A 19,235-nucleotide genomic window follows, 5' to 3' on the forward strand; every position below is an offset into this window, starting at 1 on the left:
TATTCCGAATCCACGGTTTCAGTCCCTGCTGAAACCTCCTAGCTTTCTTTTCCTCGGTGCTCACAAACTCCGGCACAAACCTTGATAACTCAGTAAATTTCGCTCCGTACTCTGCTACAGACAAGTTATTCTGCTTTAGCTCCAAGAACTTAAGCTCCATCTGGTTTTCCATAAACCTCGGGAAATACTTTCCCAGAAACAACTAACTGAATCTCTCCCAGGTTATAATAGCATCTGTCTCCATGTTTTTCTTGGCCTCCCACTAGTAGTTAGCTTCTCCTTTCAGAAGGTAGGTAGCAAATACAGTTTTCTGTGCCTCATTGGTACTCAGAATCTCAAAGGATTTCTCCATTTCCTTTAACCATGCCCTTGCCTCAACTGGGTCGGCTGATCCGTGGAACTCAGGGGGCTTAAGGGACTTAAAAGCCCTGAAAGAGTTTGCCACAACATTGTTATTTCCTTGAGGGGGTGGGTTAGGTTGACGTTCCAAATTCTGCCTTAGGAGTTGCATGAACTGGCCCATGAGATCCATGCCTGGGTTTGGTACTAGTTGCTCAACCTCAGTTTCTCCTTCTTCGGCCTCTATCTCAAATCCCTCAACATCATATGTTTCCTCTTCCTCTTCATACAGGGAGTCATCCTGTTCCACATAATCCTCGTCTTCCTCTTCACTGTGTTCCTGGTTCCTATCATCCTGGTTATGGCTTCCCTGGTCCTCAGATCCAGGGTTCGCCCTAGTTCCAATCTTTCTTGGCGGCATGATTCTGATAAAAATATTATTGGGAAATTCAACGTTAGGTCACAATCATATACAACATTGTGCCTTGCACAGCTCTTATAATGGGGAGAACGTATATCGCAATTCTATTATTTTATGACAGTTCTAATATGAAGTGCAGTAATAATAATGATAAAAATAGTGATCTCGTCACTAAGGAACTGAACCGAAAGGAAACAAATATATACATAATGCGAGAAATACATAGTTTGATCTGGTCAAAAGTACAACAGTGCTACAGCCATCTGTCCCAAAAGTGATACATAAGAGTCTATCTGTCTAGTCAGAAAAAAGGGATGCTATATACAAGTCAACTATCCCGAAAAATTGGCTCTTACTAAGGCCTCGGCTAACTAGACAACTAGACTATTCCATCGTCAATCCTGAATCATACACCGGAGCGGGTCAGCTCCCATACCCTTTCCATCACACGACGGAAGATATAGTCGGTCTGCCGCCTGGAGATCCTACCATGCCTGTCCCCCTGAAGAGATCTGAGTCTCGCTCGGGACGTGAGCTCTATCCCCGTAAGCTCCCTCCGCAAGGATCGGGGTATAGAAGCCCTAGTCTCATAAGCTCGGGTACGCCTACCCGCCCTCTCCACATCCAACTCCCTCCTGGCCTCATCCAGTCGGGCCTCAGCAACAGCCAATCGGGTCCTCAGTACATCCTGAACATAGCCGTGGGCTAATGAAGACTGCCTGTGGGCAGGGTCAAGAGGTGGTGAATCCGGAGCCGCTGGGGGTGCCTCCTCAGTCTGCCTAGGCTCGGAAGTATGGGTCTCTGAGCTGTCATCATAAGGGATCCAAGATAGTGGTGGAGGGGTAGGAGCTCTGACCACCGGAAGTGTGGGTAAAGGGGTACCAGCATACACTACCATAGGTCTGACACGCTCCTCAGCTACTGGGACCTCATCCGGGTCCTCCTCATCTGAAATAACAATGACCTCTGTCTCTGACTCCTCTGAGGGGTCCTCCTCATCTTCCTCCATCTCAGGGTCCTCCTGATCCTCAACATCTAGCAGTGCCTCATCATGCTCACGCTCGAACATCTCAGGGTCCTCTATCTCAGGCGCCTACACATTAAACGAGCTAAGTTACTATCATGATACTTATAAGGGTTCCCGTAAGGGTTTTAACTGTCAGCACTACTTTAAGTAGTCCGACCATGAACTTGGCAAGAGTTCTTATTATCTTTTTGAGTTTGTTATTATATCGTCGCATCATCTCTGAGGTTTATAATGCTTAGCTTTGATACCATTTCTGTAACACCCCCAGATCCGGGGTCGGGGATCCGGGTCGTCACGGTCTTTCTCTCCACAATATCACTTCACTTAATTAATAATAAATAACCTTATGTTGTGACCCCACACTAACACACACCACAACCCGTTATAGTCTCAGAGATGAAATTGCAATAAGTACAAGTCTTTGAATCCACAATTTAAAAGTTATTACAACCCAAAATGATTACTTAATAAGTTTATAATTAATTGCCATTATCTGCCACAAGTTATAATTATACATAATTGATTCTCAAAAGTAGATGGTCTGATCTACAGATATATCTACCTCTGCAGCTATAGCAGCTATGATCTCAACGGGAAGACGCGGGGCGCTTCCCACGCTCTTGCGCTGGGTCTGCTGGAGTCTGGCCATCTTTCCTAACTGTTGTTGTGTGATGAAGAAATAAAGCAAGAGTGAGCCTTACAGCTCGCAAGATAATATATAGTGTAATCAATAATGCAAGTATCTAATAGATAACTTACTGAAAACCTTTATCAAAAGTAAGATAATTACTTACTGGATATAAGCTTAAAGGAAGATGAAGTTACCAAATACTTCACTATACTTATATCATTTATAAGGCTAATTGAACTACCACTGTTCAATGTATTATATGTTTTTAAAAAAAAAGTCATCCCATAGATGAGACCACAAGTTAAGACTTGAATAGATTCAATCTTTGAAATATTATTGAATGAAATAAAGTTACGAGATACTTTATTTAGTCCCGATATATATCCACATATATATCTCTTAAACATTTCCTGGAACCTCTGTTATGTAAAGTATGAACAGAGTTTGTAACATCCAATAAATTTCTGGAAGGGAAAAGAATTTTGGCATAAACACGATATCTTGCTGATCAGGCAAAATACCAATAAGTAACCTTTTCTACTAGTAGATGGATGAATCCCCCACCGGTCATCACCCTGGCCACATAAGGACCTTGTGCTGGACCGCCACCCGGCCTCTTACGCGTTGATGGACTGCCACCCAGCCACTTACACTTTGATAGACCGTACCCCGGCCTGTCGCTTATGCCGACTCAATTAGATGAGCTTACTTCCCGAACGTTGGGTAAGTAATCAATTCATTTGTTTTCTCAAAACAGCAACCACGTTGCGAATGTAAAATGCACCACAGAGCTGGATCCCCCAGGTTTTGAGCGAGTATTTAAATCCCCTTTGAAAGGAAGATCTTAAATATAAAAATGAGTTTTGGGATCAGCTCTAACTTTTAAAAATCATTTTGAAGACTCGAAAACACTTTAAAGAGTGTTTGGAGTAATGCTGATTTAATGAAGTAAATCAGTCCCAATATATTTAGAAATATCTTAATATTATTATTTGAATAATATTCCCATAAAGAATAATCTTTATAACAATAATTGAAGTAGAAGTTGTAAGACTTATACTTGAAATGAGTATTAAATAACCAGAGATATACTTATACGAAAGTGCTATCTTTATTTGAATAATCGAAAATAAGTTTGATTATCGAAACATTATTCTTTAATAAAATAAAGAATATTATTAAATAACAAGCGAAGTCATAATACCTCGAATGAATATTATAAATAATATTCATTAAATAAAATAAAGGAGTCATACATCCTCAAATGAATATTCAAATAATATTCAATAAATAATATAAAGCTGAGTCATAAGCCCTCGAATGAATATTCGAAATAATATTCAATAATAAAATAAAGTTATCGAATAAACCTTATTCGATTAATAGTTTTGAAAACTATAACCATATATATATATATAAATATATATATATAAAATCTACTCGGGATCCTCGACTCCCGGTTTTAGAAAATATTTTCACCTTTGGGTCCCTATACTATGCAAATTACTGCTATTCTCTAGCATAGGTATTATCAACTGAACCAACAGATATATATGGAAAGAATACGAAACAGGCATGCATATATATACCATATCAGCATGCTTCAATATATCGCAACATTTTCTAATTAACCAACATGCATCTATCACAAGATAATGCATATACATATATACATCACAACAACAGTATAACGGGTAGAAAACTTGCTTGAGCGACTGGGGGTGATAAAAGGCTCGGGACGAGTCTGGTAACCTATAAACAAGTAAGTTGGAATTAAACCAAAGTCACTTGTAACTAACTTAGACTCTAACGCTTGTTTTGCGCTTACTGATTCTCTTAAGTCACTCGAGTACCCTCGGCTCCACCATTTTTAATAAATTAACCATTACGAGTTTGAAGGCGATTCTTTCGCGGGTGTCTTACCAACTGCCTAACACACTTACCATAATTGTTTCATACATTAATTAACCCTTTTTGGTCTTTAACCTATGTTTCAAAGTAAGGCGAGGGGAAAAGTTTCGTTCGCGAAACGCCGTTACTTGAAACGGTCGTTTCTCCTAAACCGTGCATCGGAATCGAACGAACTACATATCAAAACGAAGCTCGTAACATGAGCTATCTAAACATGGCAATGGTAATAATCTAGCAGGGAGTTCTCGGGTCAAAATATTATGAACAAAAGCAGTCTAAAGTAAATCGGACATTACGACGGCTATGTTTACGCGATTTCCCAAATTTAAACCATTCAAAAACCATCAAAATTCAACCTCAACCCATTCATACAACCAAAGTCCATCCTTATCACATCATAACAGCCCCAATCAATTCAATATTAACATTTATACTTATGCCTAAGCTTGAATTTAACTATACTTAAGTTCTTTTAACTAAAACAACAAGATTCACCATTCCATTTCACTACCACTCCAACCCACACTCTAAACCACAAGCATTAAGCTACTACATCACCATAATAATCAAAATTATCTTATAATACAAAGGAATCTAGGGTTTGGAGATGATATACCTTCCTTGAAGTGGTGGGAGTAGCTAGGAAGCCTTAAGAAGCCTTGAGGAGTCTTAGGAAAGCTTGGATCTTAAAGGAAAAACAAGAAAATCAAGTTAAAATTCTTGAAGTCACTATTCATTGTCTTCTTCATTGATTTATTGAAGAAGATTGAGAATGAATGGGGTGCTTAAACTCATGATATGGCCATAACTATGCATAAGGATGATTAGGGAATTATCTTACCAATTTAGGAAGCCTTGATCTTGAGTTTTGAATTTCTTCTTCCTTTGCAATAGTAAAAGCCGAGAGCAATGAAGAAATAATGCCTTGGTTTTCTTTTGTTTTGATGAAGAATGAATTATTTGGCTTGGTTGGTTGTAGTTTTGTTTTTTGTTTTGGTAAATTACCCATTTGCCCTTGATTTTGTGTGGTTAATAATCCACCACATTTCCTTCCTTCCCATGTCATGCTTATGTCATGCTATGATGTCATCTTTCCCTCCTTGTCCTCTTCTCATTGGTTGGGTGACCTCATCCCCACTAATCTCTTTGATTAACTTCCTAATTGTTTGCCTAATGACCGCTGATCTGTTATACGGTTCACTTAACTTTCGTTTTCGTTTATCGTTTGAGGGATCATACCCGGGATCTTATTACTTAGGTTCCCTTAACCTTTCTCAATATATTATATTCCTTTTATGATCCCCTCTTATAATCCTTTAATTTAAATCCTTTTTATCCTGTTACCTTATACTCAATTCTTTCCGTACCTAGTGGATTTCCGGGAAAAATCAAAGTGTTCGGAATTGGATTCTGACGATCTTTACATACACTTATATACCATATAGAGTACTAATAAAATCTCAGAATATCCATAACAGAACCCCTACATAGTGTGGCATGAAAAGTTTTCTCATTCAGCAAAAACACTGTTCACAAGGGTTACAAAAAGTTGAAAATTTTGGGGGTTATTACACAGACCCTCTACCCCGTGACGGTCCTGGTAGGGATAAGCTCATTCTTTTCATTTGCTACCACAGTAATTCCACCTTTCTTTGGTACACATTGAACCGGGCTTACCCATGAACTGTCAGAGATAGGATAGATGATCTCTTCATCTAGCCACTTCAGAATTTCCTTCTTCACTACTTCCTTTATGATAGGATTAAGTCTTCTTTGCTGCTCGACTGTAGGCTTGCTACCTTCCTCTAGCAGAATTTTATGCATACAGTAAGAAGGGCTGATCCCCTTCATATCCGCTATAGTCCATCCAATTGCTGATTTGAACTCTCTCGGAATCCTTAATAGTGTTTCCTCATCACTACCTGAAAGGTCAGATGCAATAATGAAAGGCAGAGTAGATGCATCACCTAAAAACGCATACCTTAGCAATTGATCAAGTTTTGATGTAACCACCGAATCGACCAACTCCACTTTTAAGTACTCCTCATTATCAGTAGGAAATTTCATAGCATTGAACACATTAAAAGTCACATCTTGATCCAGTACTCGCATTGTAAGCTCAACCTTCTACATATCTATCAAGGTTCGGCTAGTTTCCAAGAAAGGTATTCCCAAGATTATGGGAATCTTCTTATCCTCGCGGATATGTAATAGAACGGTCGGCCAACTGCAAAGTCATATACGTCGGTTTAGGATCAGGTAGATCCAACTGCTTTAAGATTGACAAAGGCATCAGATTGATGCTAGCTCCCAAGTCACATAAGCATCTGTCAAAAGACACTTTTCTAATGGTACATGGAATAGTAAAGCTTCCTGGATATTTAAGCATTGGAGGCAACTTCTGCTGCAGCACAACACTGCATTCCTCCGTGAGAGCGACAATCTCTAAATCATCTAGCTTCACTTTCCGAGAGAGAATACCTTTCATAAACTTTGCATAACTAAGCATCTTCTCGAGAGCCTCAGCGAAAGGCATGTTGATATGAAGTTTCTTGAACACCTCCATAAACTTCTTAAATTGTTTGTCCAGCTTTTTCTTCTGCAGCCGCTTAGGAAAAGGCGGTGGAGGATAGACCCGTTTCTCCCATGTATTACCCTTAGGCGGAGTGTGCTCAACAGTAGTCTTCCTTGGTTCCACTTCTTCATCCTGCTGTTTTGCTTCTTTCTCAGCCCCAGTTTCTTTAGTTAACTCTTGAGTTTGTACGGGATTCGCAACCTTCCCAGACCTCAAAGTGATTGCTTTTACCTGCTCCTTAGCTTCCTTCTTTCTTGGCACTTCAGTGTCACTAGGTATTGTACCAGGTCGACGATTTAGCAAGGCATTGACAATTTGCCCAATATGATTTTCCAAGGTCTTGATAGAAACAGCTTGACTCTTGCACATAAGCTTCAACTCCTCTAATTCAGATTTTTCATTAGCTTGTTGCAGCTGGGGTTGTTATCTTGGTGCATACTGTGGTTGCTGAAAACCAGGGGGTTGTACTGCTTAGCTGATACTGCTGATAAGGCTATTGAACCGCATTCTGAGCGTTGCTCCAACTGAAATTAGAATGATTACGGTTGTTAGGATGATAGGTGGCTGGCACAGGTTGCTGCGATCACTGAAAGTTGCTCACGAACTGAGCTGATTCACTAGAAATTGCGCACTGATCAGTCTCATGGGCACCAGCACAAAGCTCACAGACACTAGTGATTTGATTAACTCCATAATTAGCCAAAATGTCCACCTTCATTCTCAAAGCCTTAAGTTGGGCAGCGATAGCAGTTGCTGCATCCAACTCCAGAATTTCTGCTACTTTTCCCTGAGTCAGTCTCTGGGAAGGATTCTGGTACTCATTAGCAGCCATCAGTTCAATAAGTTCATAAGCTTCATCGTAGCTCTTAGCCTACATGGCTCCTCCTGATGCTGCATCAAGAATGGGTCTAGAAGTAGCACCCAATCCATTATAGAAACAGTTGATAATCATCCAATCAGGCATGCCATGGTGTGGACACTTCCTTAACATCTCCTTATATCGATCCCAAGCCTCACACAGAGATTCTCCAGTTTGTTGAGCAATCTGAGTAAGAGCATTCCTGATTGCTGCAGTCTTCGCCATGGGGACGAATTTAGTGAGAAACTTTTGAGCAAGATCTTCCCAAGTGGTGATAGACCCTGCTGGTAGAGAATGTAACCAACACTTAGCTTTGTCCCTCAGAGAGAATGGGAAGAGTCGCAGCTTAATAGCATCCTCAGTCACATCATTGAATTTGAAAGTGTCGCAGATCTCGATGAAATCCCTGATGTGCATGTTGGGATCTTCAGTAGGAGAACCCCAAACTGAACTGAGTTCTGTATCATCTGGATCGTGCTCGACTTAATCTGAAAAGTGTTAGCCCTGATGGATGGTCTGATGATGCTAGACTGAATGTCATTAATATTAGGCTTAGAATAGTCCATCAAAGCCTTCGGATTTTCTGCTTGATCACCCATAGCTACTACAATTTTCTCTTTAACTTTCTCTTCTTCCTCTAACTTCTTTTCTTACTCAGAAACTTCCTTACGAACTACCACAAGTTCTTCTTCGGCTTTATCCAGTGTTCTCTTACGAGTACGCGAACGCGTATGCATACACCCTCGCTAGAGTACCTGAAACCAGACAAGGAACAAATAATTAACAATGTCCGAGTCAATGAACTTTAACGACCACTGATGGAAAGCACATAAACTATAAATTAACATTGCAGTCCCCGGCAGCGGCGCCAAAAACTTGTTAATCGCTAAACATGCGCTAATAATACACGCAAGTATACGAGTTCGCAAGTAGTATAGAATCTTTTTTAGTTCGTTCCCACAAAGACTGTATTGGTTAACTATCTAATTTATGCACTTAAGCAACAATGTATAGTTATTGCTCAATGCTAAGACAAATAACAAGTTGAGATTGTTTACAACTAAGAATTACGCTACAATTATAACTACGAGAATAAGATTGACTGAATTGATATATATGACACACATGGGATTCTTACTTCATTAAATACTTCATTCAATAGCTTTAGTTATTCTTAACCTTAACATGCAATGGTGATGACACTAATCAGATAACCCGAAACTGATAAACACCAACTTTTGTTGCACGAGTACCATTCTACCAGACATCCACAAAAGATATAGAAGCTGAATAGACACCAATTATATTGAGACCCTATATGTCTATAGAATTTGACAACATACCGGTTTAAGCACAAGTTATCTATCTTGATTACATAGGGTAAGTAAGATGGTTAAAATCACCTACGAATCATGCATAACAAATACATTAACCTATGCTAGCATGGCAAGTTCTAAACCTTTAAATTTGCTATCTCTTCATTAAGAATTAACACACTATCTTATAATTTCGCGACGCTCATAAGACGAATACGCACAACTAATACTAGGATATCATACAATCACCACATATTAAGGCATCAAACAATTTAACTAAAGAAATCCATAAATAAATCCGCTAGAACCCCACGATAACGATAAGCCTATAATCGGACTCATCATCAACGTGGTTTTCGATGAAAACATGATATAGCAAACGTAGTCTTCATACGAATAAATAAAACCAAGTACAAAAAAGAGTATAGGTTCAGCAAAACAAGAAACAAGCATCCAAATTACAACTTAAAACAAAGATTCACAAGCATAAACTAGATCGTCTTCTCCTTTGTTGAATTGTGCTACAGGTCTCTTGCCGTCTTCTCCTTGCGCTCTGGTCCGTCTCTGACTTGATATATAATGAAAAATGACCTAAATTTATTTATATAGCATCCCTCAACAATCTGGAAGCCTTCCCTTTTAGAATTATAGTAGAAACAGGATTCTGAAATTCAGCCTTGGCGCGGCCGCGCGCTATCACAGCGAGGGCGCGCTGCATTTCTGGAACCCCAGTGCGGCCGTGCGCTATCACAGCGCGGGCGCCCGTTCTTCTGGGAAAAACTCAGATTTCTTCTTAAATCTTGCTGCTTCGAGCCGACTTTCCACAAGCTTTTATTCTAACACCACCTGGACACCAAATTAGCACCAAAACAATGCTAATTCACCTGATTACCTGAATAGTGCCTGAAATGCAAAAACACTAGAAAATATATTAAAACACATAACAACTTGAGTACAAATGCATCAATTCAAAGCTTATTAGAGCATAATAAAGTGTCATAAATGCCACTCAACAGAAGTGGTCTATGGAGATTCAACTGTCGTCAAAACGCAAGCTAGGCTTCGTCAATGGGATAGAGATTCGAAGCACTACAGAACAGACAGAGGCTGTTCAATAGGACACTTGTAATAGCATGGTAACCTCCTGGATCCACCATAATATTTCTGATACTATTAAAAAATCCGTGCTTTGACTAAATCTGCCTCTGAAGATTGGAAACAGTTAGAAAAATGATTCCAGTTGACATATGGATCTAGAAAATATAAGTTTAGTAAAGAAACATATGGTATAAATCAAAATGGCAGTACTATTGTTGATTATTTTACATCTCTAAGTAGTGTGTGAGAGGAACTTAAGTCTATGAATCAGTTGCAACCTGTAAGTACTGTTGGTGAAGATATGTCCAAATTGTTAACTGATATATGTTGGGAACCACGGACTTAGGGTGTTACTACGTTTTACGATAAAGATTACGAAAAGAGGATTACCTTGTTAATGGTTGATTCCACGCTCTTCTATTGTATTCCCAAATTCCCTTGAGCGAAGTGTGGCCTCCGTCTTCTCAAGTTATCCTCTCTTCTTGCTCCCTGGTGGCTACAATATGTTTTCACACAATTCCAAGCAAGAAGAGAATAAGAATATATATAGGCTACAATAGGGACCATGGATAATTAGGCCGGGCCTTCTAATTACATCTTGAGCCTAGCCCAATGTAATTAAATATTAATTCAATCCACTAAAGAATTAATATTTGCACTACCTTTCCTAATACCGTAATTTAATTAATTCGGTTCCAATATTATTTGCTTATTAAATTCCCCATGTTTAAAATATCATATGTCCATTAATTAAATAAATTACTGATAATTTATTTAATTAATATCTTTTATCCTTGATCATCCACTCAACCTTTATTTAATTATGTCAATATTATCAGGACATGAATTCCTTCAATAAATAATATCCACCATGTATATAATTCCATCACCCAAAATATAATGATATAATTCAAAAGAATTATTTCATATATAAATCAAAGCATGTAAATAATATACACGTGTCAATTACTATTTCCGGATTAAGAACCTAAGCATTAATAATAACATAGAATCTTAGTTCTCCTTCTTAATCAGTATTAAGGGAACAATTCTAAATTTGATCATGTTCAATATACACAAAGTATACTAGTATTATTTATTAGTCAATATAAACTAATCTAAATAATACTACAGCCATACCAGTGGATTGTCCAACACCACCTGTGCTATGAACCTTATTATATTATATAACCGTATTTAACAATCTAATATTCTGTATCTCATTTGATACTAGATTGTTTACAATATATAATATTAGACAACATGTAAACATTCAAATCATTCTCAAATAAACTGACCAGAAATAAATGTACATATTTCAAATAAATATTTTCAGTATACACTAACACTACATGCGGTCCAAATTGTTGACTCCTATACACACTCAAAAGGAAGAAACTAAATTATTTCAATTATTTAATGGATTGGATGATGTGTATACCCCTCAACGTAGTCAACTGTTGATGATTACTCTTTTTCGCAGTGTTGAAATGGCTTGTGCGTCCATTCAACATGAGAAATCACATAAAGATGTTCTAATAAATGCATTTTCTTTGGACAATAAAATGTCAGCTATGTTCACGAAAATGTCTATGAATGCTGAAAGGTCCCTGCATTGCTCTGTTTGTGAAAGAAAAGGCCACCCTAAAGAAAATGTTGGAATGTTATAGGCTCACCTAAACGGTATTATAAACCCAAACCCACATTCAACATAAATACCAGACCATTACCTGTACCCACGCGTTGGTCCAATCCTTGTAATGGTGGTTAATCTAACGGTCCATCTGCAGCTAATGTCGCTATTAACGCTTCGCCTCCTGACCCAACTCAACAACCGATAGTATTTTCCCCTCAACAATTACATCAGCTACTACAACTTATTTCACCTCAGTCAATATCTCATGATTATAATGAAGATGCTTTGGATAGTCCATTTTCAGGAAAGGTCACATGTGTTGCAACTAGGACTGAAACTGGTAAGTGGATTGTGGATACGGCTGCAACGGGCCATATGACTGCAGAAATTACACTTTTGTATAATGTCAAGAGTGCTAAACCTCATGTGACAGTAAACCTACCTACTAGAGCAAAGGCTGTGATAACTCATCTTAGAGATGTGATTTTTGACAATGGGCTCAAACTCTTTAATGTGTTGTATGTTCCAGTGTTCACTCATAATTTGTTTTCTATTAACAAGTTGTCTCGAGATAATGAGTGTACCATTATAGATACTAAAACTCATGTCATCAAGAGCAAGGGCACAGTCTTCAATGGTATGTATCATCTGTCTTCATCTGCTGCAATTTATGGGAACAGTGCTCAACAATCTTTTGTTGTGATGAAGACCTCTCTCACAGACGAGTATGCTCTTTGGCACAATCCATTGGGCCATGCTCCTGTGTCGAAATTAAAATTTATAGACTATATTAAACACCGCATACAAGGTGCTGAAAAGGTATGCTTGACATGCCCAATGGAAAAGTTCACAAGACTACCATTCTCTTTGAGTGAGTCACATGCTGGAAAGCCGTTTGAACTAGTGTACACTGATATTTGGGGACCCTATAAAGTGTTCTCGAGGAAAAAATTCAGATATTTTCGGACCATACTTGATGATTGTTCAAGAATGACTCAGATTTATTTGCTTCAACACAAGTCTGACTACCTCAACACTGTTGAAATGTTCCATTATTTTGTGCACAAGAAGTTTGGATCTGCATACGCTCGTACAATACTCGTGAATTTGATGATATGGAATGATTTTTTTCAGAAATAAGGAATTGTGCACCAGACTTCTTGTGCCTACAGGTAGCAATAAAATGCTCGTGTGTAGCGAAAGCATAGGCATGTGCTTGAGATTACAAGACCTCTTCTTAAGCATCAATCAGGACTTAAAATCTTTTTCTAGGGAGAAGATGTGCTGACAGTTGCCTATATAATCAAAAGGTTACCCTCAGTAATAAGATTCCCTTTGAACTATTGTACAATGAATATGTTGATTATTTTATGATAAAATGTTTTGGATGCTTAGCATTTGTTGTAAATCCCAATCACATTACTGACAAATTTTCTATACGAGGAGTGCCCTATGTGTTTGTTGGGTATCTACCTACTAAAAAGGGGTATCATCTATTGGATTTGAGCATTATGCAGACATTCGTGTCTAGAGATGTGACATTCATTGAAAAGGCATTTCTCTCTAATGTGACTATACCTGAGCCTTATATGTTACCCTTGTCAATTGTCATGCCTACTCCTGCAACTAGTTTCTATATTGATGATGATTTTTCTCCTGAATCTTTGAGTGATAATCAGCCGACAGATGTCACAACTTCACCTATAAATGAAAGTCAAAATACCATATCAATGGAGTCTACTGTTGAAACCATACATGAGATGTCACCTTCAACATAGCCTACTAGTCTTACTTCTCCTCCCAGAAGATCCACACGACCACACAAACCTCCAACCTGGATGGAATCCTATGTTACCAAAGCTTTTTTTAACCTAATGCTAATCTTGTCACTGTCACTAAGCAACACATAATATTTGACTGCTTCTTAGCTTCAATAGCCACACACAAAGGCCCCCGTCTTTTAAATAAACTGTGCAGGATATCAATTGGGTGCAAGCCATGAACCTTGAGTTATCAGCACGTGAAGCAAATGATACATGGGAAATAACTACGTTGCCACCTAGTAAAAAAGTCATTGGCTGCAAATGGCTCTATAAGACTAAGTTTACTCCGCAGAGTAAAATTGAGCGTTACAAATCTCGTTTAGTAATATTGGGGTATAGACAAATATATGTAGTATATTACGAGCACACCTTCACCCCTGTTACAAAAATGACAACAGCCTGGCCTTGTCAGCTGTTGCTGCTCTACAAAACTGGCATGTAGTGCAAATGGATTTTATGAACGCTTTTCTGCACAATTTTTTTTATAAAACTGTTTATCTGAAGCTTTCACAAGGTTATGCTGGTATTGGCAGTCATGTTGTTCTAAACCAGGGGGAGTGCTCTGCTCCAAAACTGAACTCGATATGCAATTTAAAAAAGTCCCCGTATGGCCTGCGCCAAGCCCCTCGTAATTGGTTTAAAAAACTATCAACAACTCTCAAGGAGCTGCAATTTATCCAATCTCTCTCAGATTTCAGTTTGTTTACTCTCACAATCCCTTGTTCTATCAGATTTCAGTTTATTTACTCTCACAATCCCTTGTTCTATCACTCTTGTGTTGGTATATGTTGACGACCTGCTTCGGGCTGGTAATAATATCACAGAAATCAAACATTTGAAGTTTATGTTGTCTACAACATTCAAGATGAAAGACTTAGGGGACGTGAGCTATTTTTAGGCCTTGAAATTAGTCGATCCTCAGCTGGGTTTTCTGTATCATAGAAGAAGTATGCTTTGGATTTACTTGATGAATTTGGTGTTACTTCTATAACAACATTAAAACTTCCTATAGATATACACCTTCGTCTCGATGTTGATACTGGGACCTTTCTCAAAGACCCACATCCTTATCAACGTCTAATGGAAAATATCATATGTCTCACCATAACTCGCCCTGACATTTGTTTTTCGGTTCATATCCTAACTCAATTTATGTAGCACCCAACCTCAGCTCACATGGACACAACTATTAAGATTCTACGATATATAAAATATAATCCTGGACATGGCATTCTTCTTGCATTTTCTTCTGCTCCCACTCTCAAGGCATACTGTGATAGTGACTGGGCGACATGTCCCTTCACACGACGCACTACTATAGGATACTATGTTCTTCTGGGCTCCTGTCCACTTTCATGGAACATGAAAAAATGATATGTCATCGCTAGGTGAACAGCCGAGGCTGAGTACCTCTAAATGGCTGTTGTTTCCCGTGAAATCACACGACTTGCTGCTTTGCTCAAAGATATGGGCCTGCAAAAATTTTCACCTGTTGTGCTCCACTGTGACAATCAGGTTGTAGTAGCAATTAGGGCTGTTCACGAACTGAGTCGAGCCGAGTTTTAGTGTAAACGAACCGAACTTCATTTTTTTTCTGATGAGCCGAACCGAGCTTTCTTATCGGACAAAAAATCGTGTTCGAGCTCGAGCTCGTTAACTAACGAGCCGAACACGAGCTTGTTCACGAACAAATACGAGCCGAGTTGAACCGAGCCGAACCGAACAACTCGTTAAAAAAATAAGTTCAGAAATAAAAAAGATTGGCTAAGCCCAACTAATCCAAGCCCAACAAATATCCCTACATTACCCTAGTAAATTCACCACTTGTCATCTCTATCAGAACCGCCCAAATGACTAAATTCTATACACACATTATATACAAAAACAATATATACACACCCAATTAGATCTTGAAATTCCTTACTCATGCTTCTGTTTAGACTATATACGTATGTTATACTAGTTCTTATTCTAAGCTACTGCAAGTTGTATGAACAAACTGTTGTGGTTCGTGGTCGTATGCTTCTGTTTAGACTATATACGTATGTTATACTAGTTCTTATTCTAAGCTACTACAAGTTGTATGAACAAACTGTTGTGGTTCGTGGTCGTGGCACATGTGATGAGAACAGAGAGGGTTCAAAACAAAGAGATGGAGTCTGGGTAGCCTTTTACTCCGGTTAATCACTCTTATCTCCATCTCTATGTATCTCTCTCTCAGGAGATTGATTGGGCGGCTGAAAATTTGGTTTTTTATTTTGCGCACTTGTTGGTAGTGATGGTATATATATAAAATATTCAGTAAATATAGATTTTTTTCGAGCTTTTAACGAACAAGTTCGAGCCGAATTCGAGCCGAGCATCCTAAAGCTCGGCTCGAGCTCGTTTTGCTTAACGAACATTTTTTGGTATTCGAGCTCGAGCTCGAGTTGAAAAACGAGCCGAGCCGAACGAGCCTTTACCGAGCCGAACTCGAGCTTGTTCGCGAACAGCTCTGTTCGTGAGCAGCCCTAGTTGCAATGACTACTAACTCGGTGCTTCATATCGGTGGATTGCCACTTTGTACGGGATAAGGTTAATGCTGGAAAGATTATTTCAAAACACATTCCCTCGCATCATCAACTTGTAGATATTTACGAAGGCACTATCAACCAAACAACATCACTACTTACTGCACAAGCAGGGGCGCAACTACCTTGAGAGCGGGGGGTCACTTGCACCCTCTCAACTATTAAGTGTCTTCTTTTTTCTATTATATAAAATTTAACTATTTTATATTTGACCTTAAAAATAATATTTTTAACCTCGCTTAATATTTTTGACCCCACTTAAATTTTATTCTTGACCCCACTTAATAATATAATTTGTAAAAGGGTGCATAAATTTATTTTTTAAGTTTAACAAAAGAGCTTAAATATATCGGATAAGAGATAAACCATTAATTATATTCTTCTTACATATAAATTAAAAATATTGTATTTGAAAGATATAATTAATTAAAATTTTAAAATTTTATTTGTCGTTAATTTTTTTTTCGACAAACCTGACTTGGTTTTCTGGCTACGCCCCTGTGCACAAGCTTGGGACTGCAGCATAACTCCCCTCCCAGCTTGAGGGAGAGTAATATTGGTGGTCATCTGTGGCTAATTGTTGCCTAGTCTTTTTACTAGCTTTTCCTTGTTGAACATTATTATTATAAACCTTAAGGGCATGCCTGTCTTTAACCAATTTAGTCTTGGAGGCTAAGTAACATAGTACTAAAATATTGATATTAAGTGGTGGTATAAGGCTAGAAGGATAGAAGTTTGTTCAATAGAGCTTTTAGATCTAATCTCTGAGACCGTTTTTTGTAACCTGCAATTATAGTGCTATTTGTTCTTCACTATGCTATTATTTTTATATATGTTTTACGTAAAATTAACATTTATAAAGTTGGTTGTTGGTACGAAATGTCCGTAACATTAAAGTTTTTATCATTTTTTACTTTGTGCCTCTAAACACTTAAATTTAGGCACATTTTATAAGTTTACTTATTTTTATTGGAGGGTATTTTATATATCAAAGAATTCATCATTATTAGTGATCCAAAAATTAATCAAAATTTAACACCTAATACTTTATTTATTGTGTTTGCATGAACATATAGTAGAAAATTCCAAAATCTATAAACTTGGTTGCAGCTTGTCCACTAAATTATTAGTAAAGCATCACTAAAAAAATGGCTAAATAAAATCGGTCAAAAAACAGTTATATTTAGTTGTATTTAACTAAATACAACCGGATCCGATTGGTCGTATTTAACTGAATATCACTAGTTTTTGAACGGTTGTATTCGCTCGAGTAATATTCAGGAAGCCGCAATCCGACCACAAACACAGTTTTCATTTCATTCTTTATTGTATAACAAATCGTTACACAAATCAGACATAAAAAATAACAATTTCATAATATTGCTACAAAGAAAATTCAGATCGAAATCGAACAAAAAACTCAATTTTCCGGCCAAACTACGATGAACTCTATAATTCTTAACCAAATTAAGATCTAAATATCATAAATTAAAGATACAATGAAATACAATCTACTACCATTAACCGTATTAACATAAAACTTTAAGAACAAAAACAGAAAATGTAATGAAAATTTACACAATAATTCGACTTTCATAATCAAGACCCAAGGATTTAAATTGATTTCTCCATGGCCTCTAACACTTCCTAACCCTCTTCTTCACGATCATTTTCGTTAATGCCGGAACCGCCATTGTACTCTCTCCTTAATTTTGAAAGTGTTAATGATTATAAAAAGACGAGTCAGAAATTATTGACAAAAATAATTATATGTATAGTTTTACAGAGGCGTAGAAACAAACCTACCGCTGAAAGAATTATGAGTCAATGAAATCAGTGGTCAGCTGCCTGAAAGACTAGTTGGCTCCTAAAGGAGGAAACATTTATGTAAGAACTGGTGATGAGATTTGTGGTAAGCAGTTGGTGTGAAGATCGGGGATGTAGAATTGGGGTTTGTGGGTTTAATATAAACACAATGTGTTAGTTTTGGGCTTTAGTTTCGTGGGTCGTGAGTCATAAAATGAGGATATAAGTTGGCTTTAGTTTTTGAAACTAATAACTCTTTTATTAGAAGTATTGAGAAAGCATTATAAAAATAATATTTACCTACCTTCAAAAAAAATAAAATAATATTTACCATTTAAATTTGCTTTTCAAAATTATGAATTAGTTTATTTTATATTTTACATGTTATTGTATAATAATTTACTTTATTATTATATTCTTACGAACTAATTGTATACAAGAAACTAGTTTACCAAACTGCGTTTTGCAGCGGCCTTTTAAAATAATATTTAATTTATTTTTTATATTTTCAATTATTTTGAATTGTTGAATAAATATAATTATTATGGAAGTCAAAAAAACTATTCTCTTATCTTACATGTTTACTGTCTGAGGCGGTCTTTCAAATTTGAAAAAAATACTCTCAAATTAATCATTTTTACTTCAATGAGTCATCTTATTTTTCTCAAAGTTGAAAAAAACTTTCTCAATTTAACTAATATTTATTAAACTAATCAAGGTCTAATGATTAAAAATTATTAAAAATTGTCATATAAAATTTGTTTTCAACCATTTTAACATCCTTATGGTTGGATCGTTCATGATCTATTCTGAATATGAGGAACATTGTAGGGATCTCAACCCCTAAATTCAATTTAAAAAAATTAGTTAAATAGTTAAATTTAAATATTTAAATTACTTAATTTTTTCTTAAACTCTTTATTTTTTATAATTTTCAAATCTGTATGGTTGGATTACTTAAAACAAATACAAAGCAAATACAAATACATTACTAATAAATACTAGTAAAACTAATAGTTTACTGTTAAAATAGCAAACCAAATACACTAATGTTTTCTAAAAATTTATCATATCACTAAAGTATATAGATATTGACATCTGTAAGGTTGTATCATTCATAAAATTTTTAAAAAATCGAAATATCAGTATGGTACTAAACACTAGTAAGAAATATTGGTCAAACTACTAGTTGACTGTTAAAATAGGAAACCAAATATATTTAT

At 37.0% G+C, this 19,235-nt stretch overlaps 1 long non-coding RNA gene and 1 other non-coding gene across 2 annotated transcripts; one reads left to right on the top strand and one right to left on the bottom strand.

Annotated features, from left to right (window-relative positions):
* Nucleotides 1–7,866: 7,866 nt before the first annotated feature.
* Nucleotides 7,867–7,973, top strand: LOC141663331 (small nucleolar RNA R71). The gene has a single exon (XR_012551410.1). It is a non-coding gene; the product is annotated as a small nucleolar RNA R71 (small nucleolar RNA).
* Nucleotides 7,974–17,658: 9,685 nt separating this feature from the next.
* LOC141661613 (uncharacterized) lies at nt 17,659–18,222 on the bottom strand. The gene is made up of 2 exons (XR_012550051.1): nt 18,013–18,222; nt 17,659–17,911 (listed from the first exon to the last, which is right to left on the bottom strand). It is a non-coding gene; the product is annotated as an uncharacterized LOC141661613 (long non-coding RNA).
* Nucleotides 18,223–19,235: the final 1,013 nt, after the last annotated feature.

This window comes from Apium graveolens, chromosome 5 (assembly GCF_009905375.1).
Source record: "Apium graveolens cultivar Ventura chromosome 5, ASM990537v1, whole genome shotgun sequence".
Taxonomy (NCBI): domain Eukaryota; kingdom Viridiplantae; phylum Streptophyta; class Magnoliopsida; order Apiales; family Apiaceae; genus Apium; species Apium graveolens.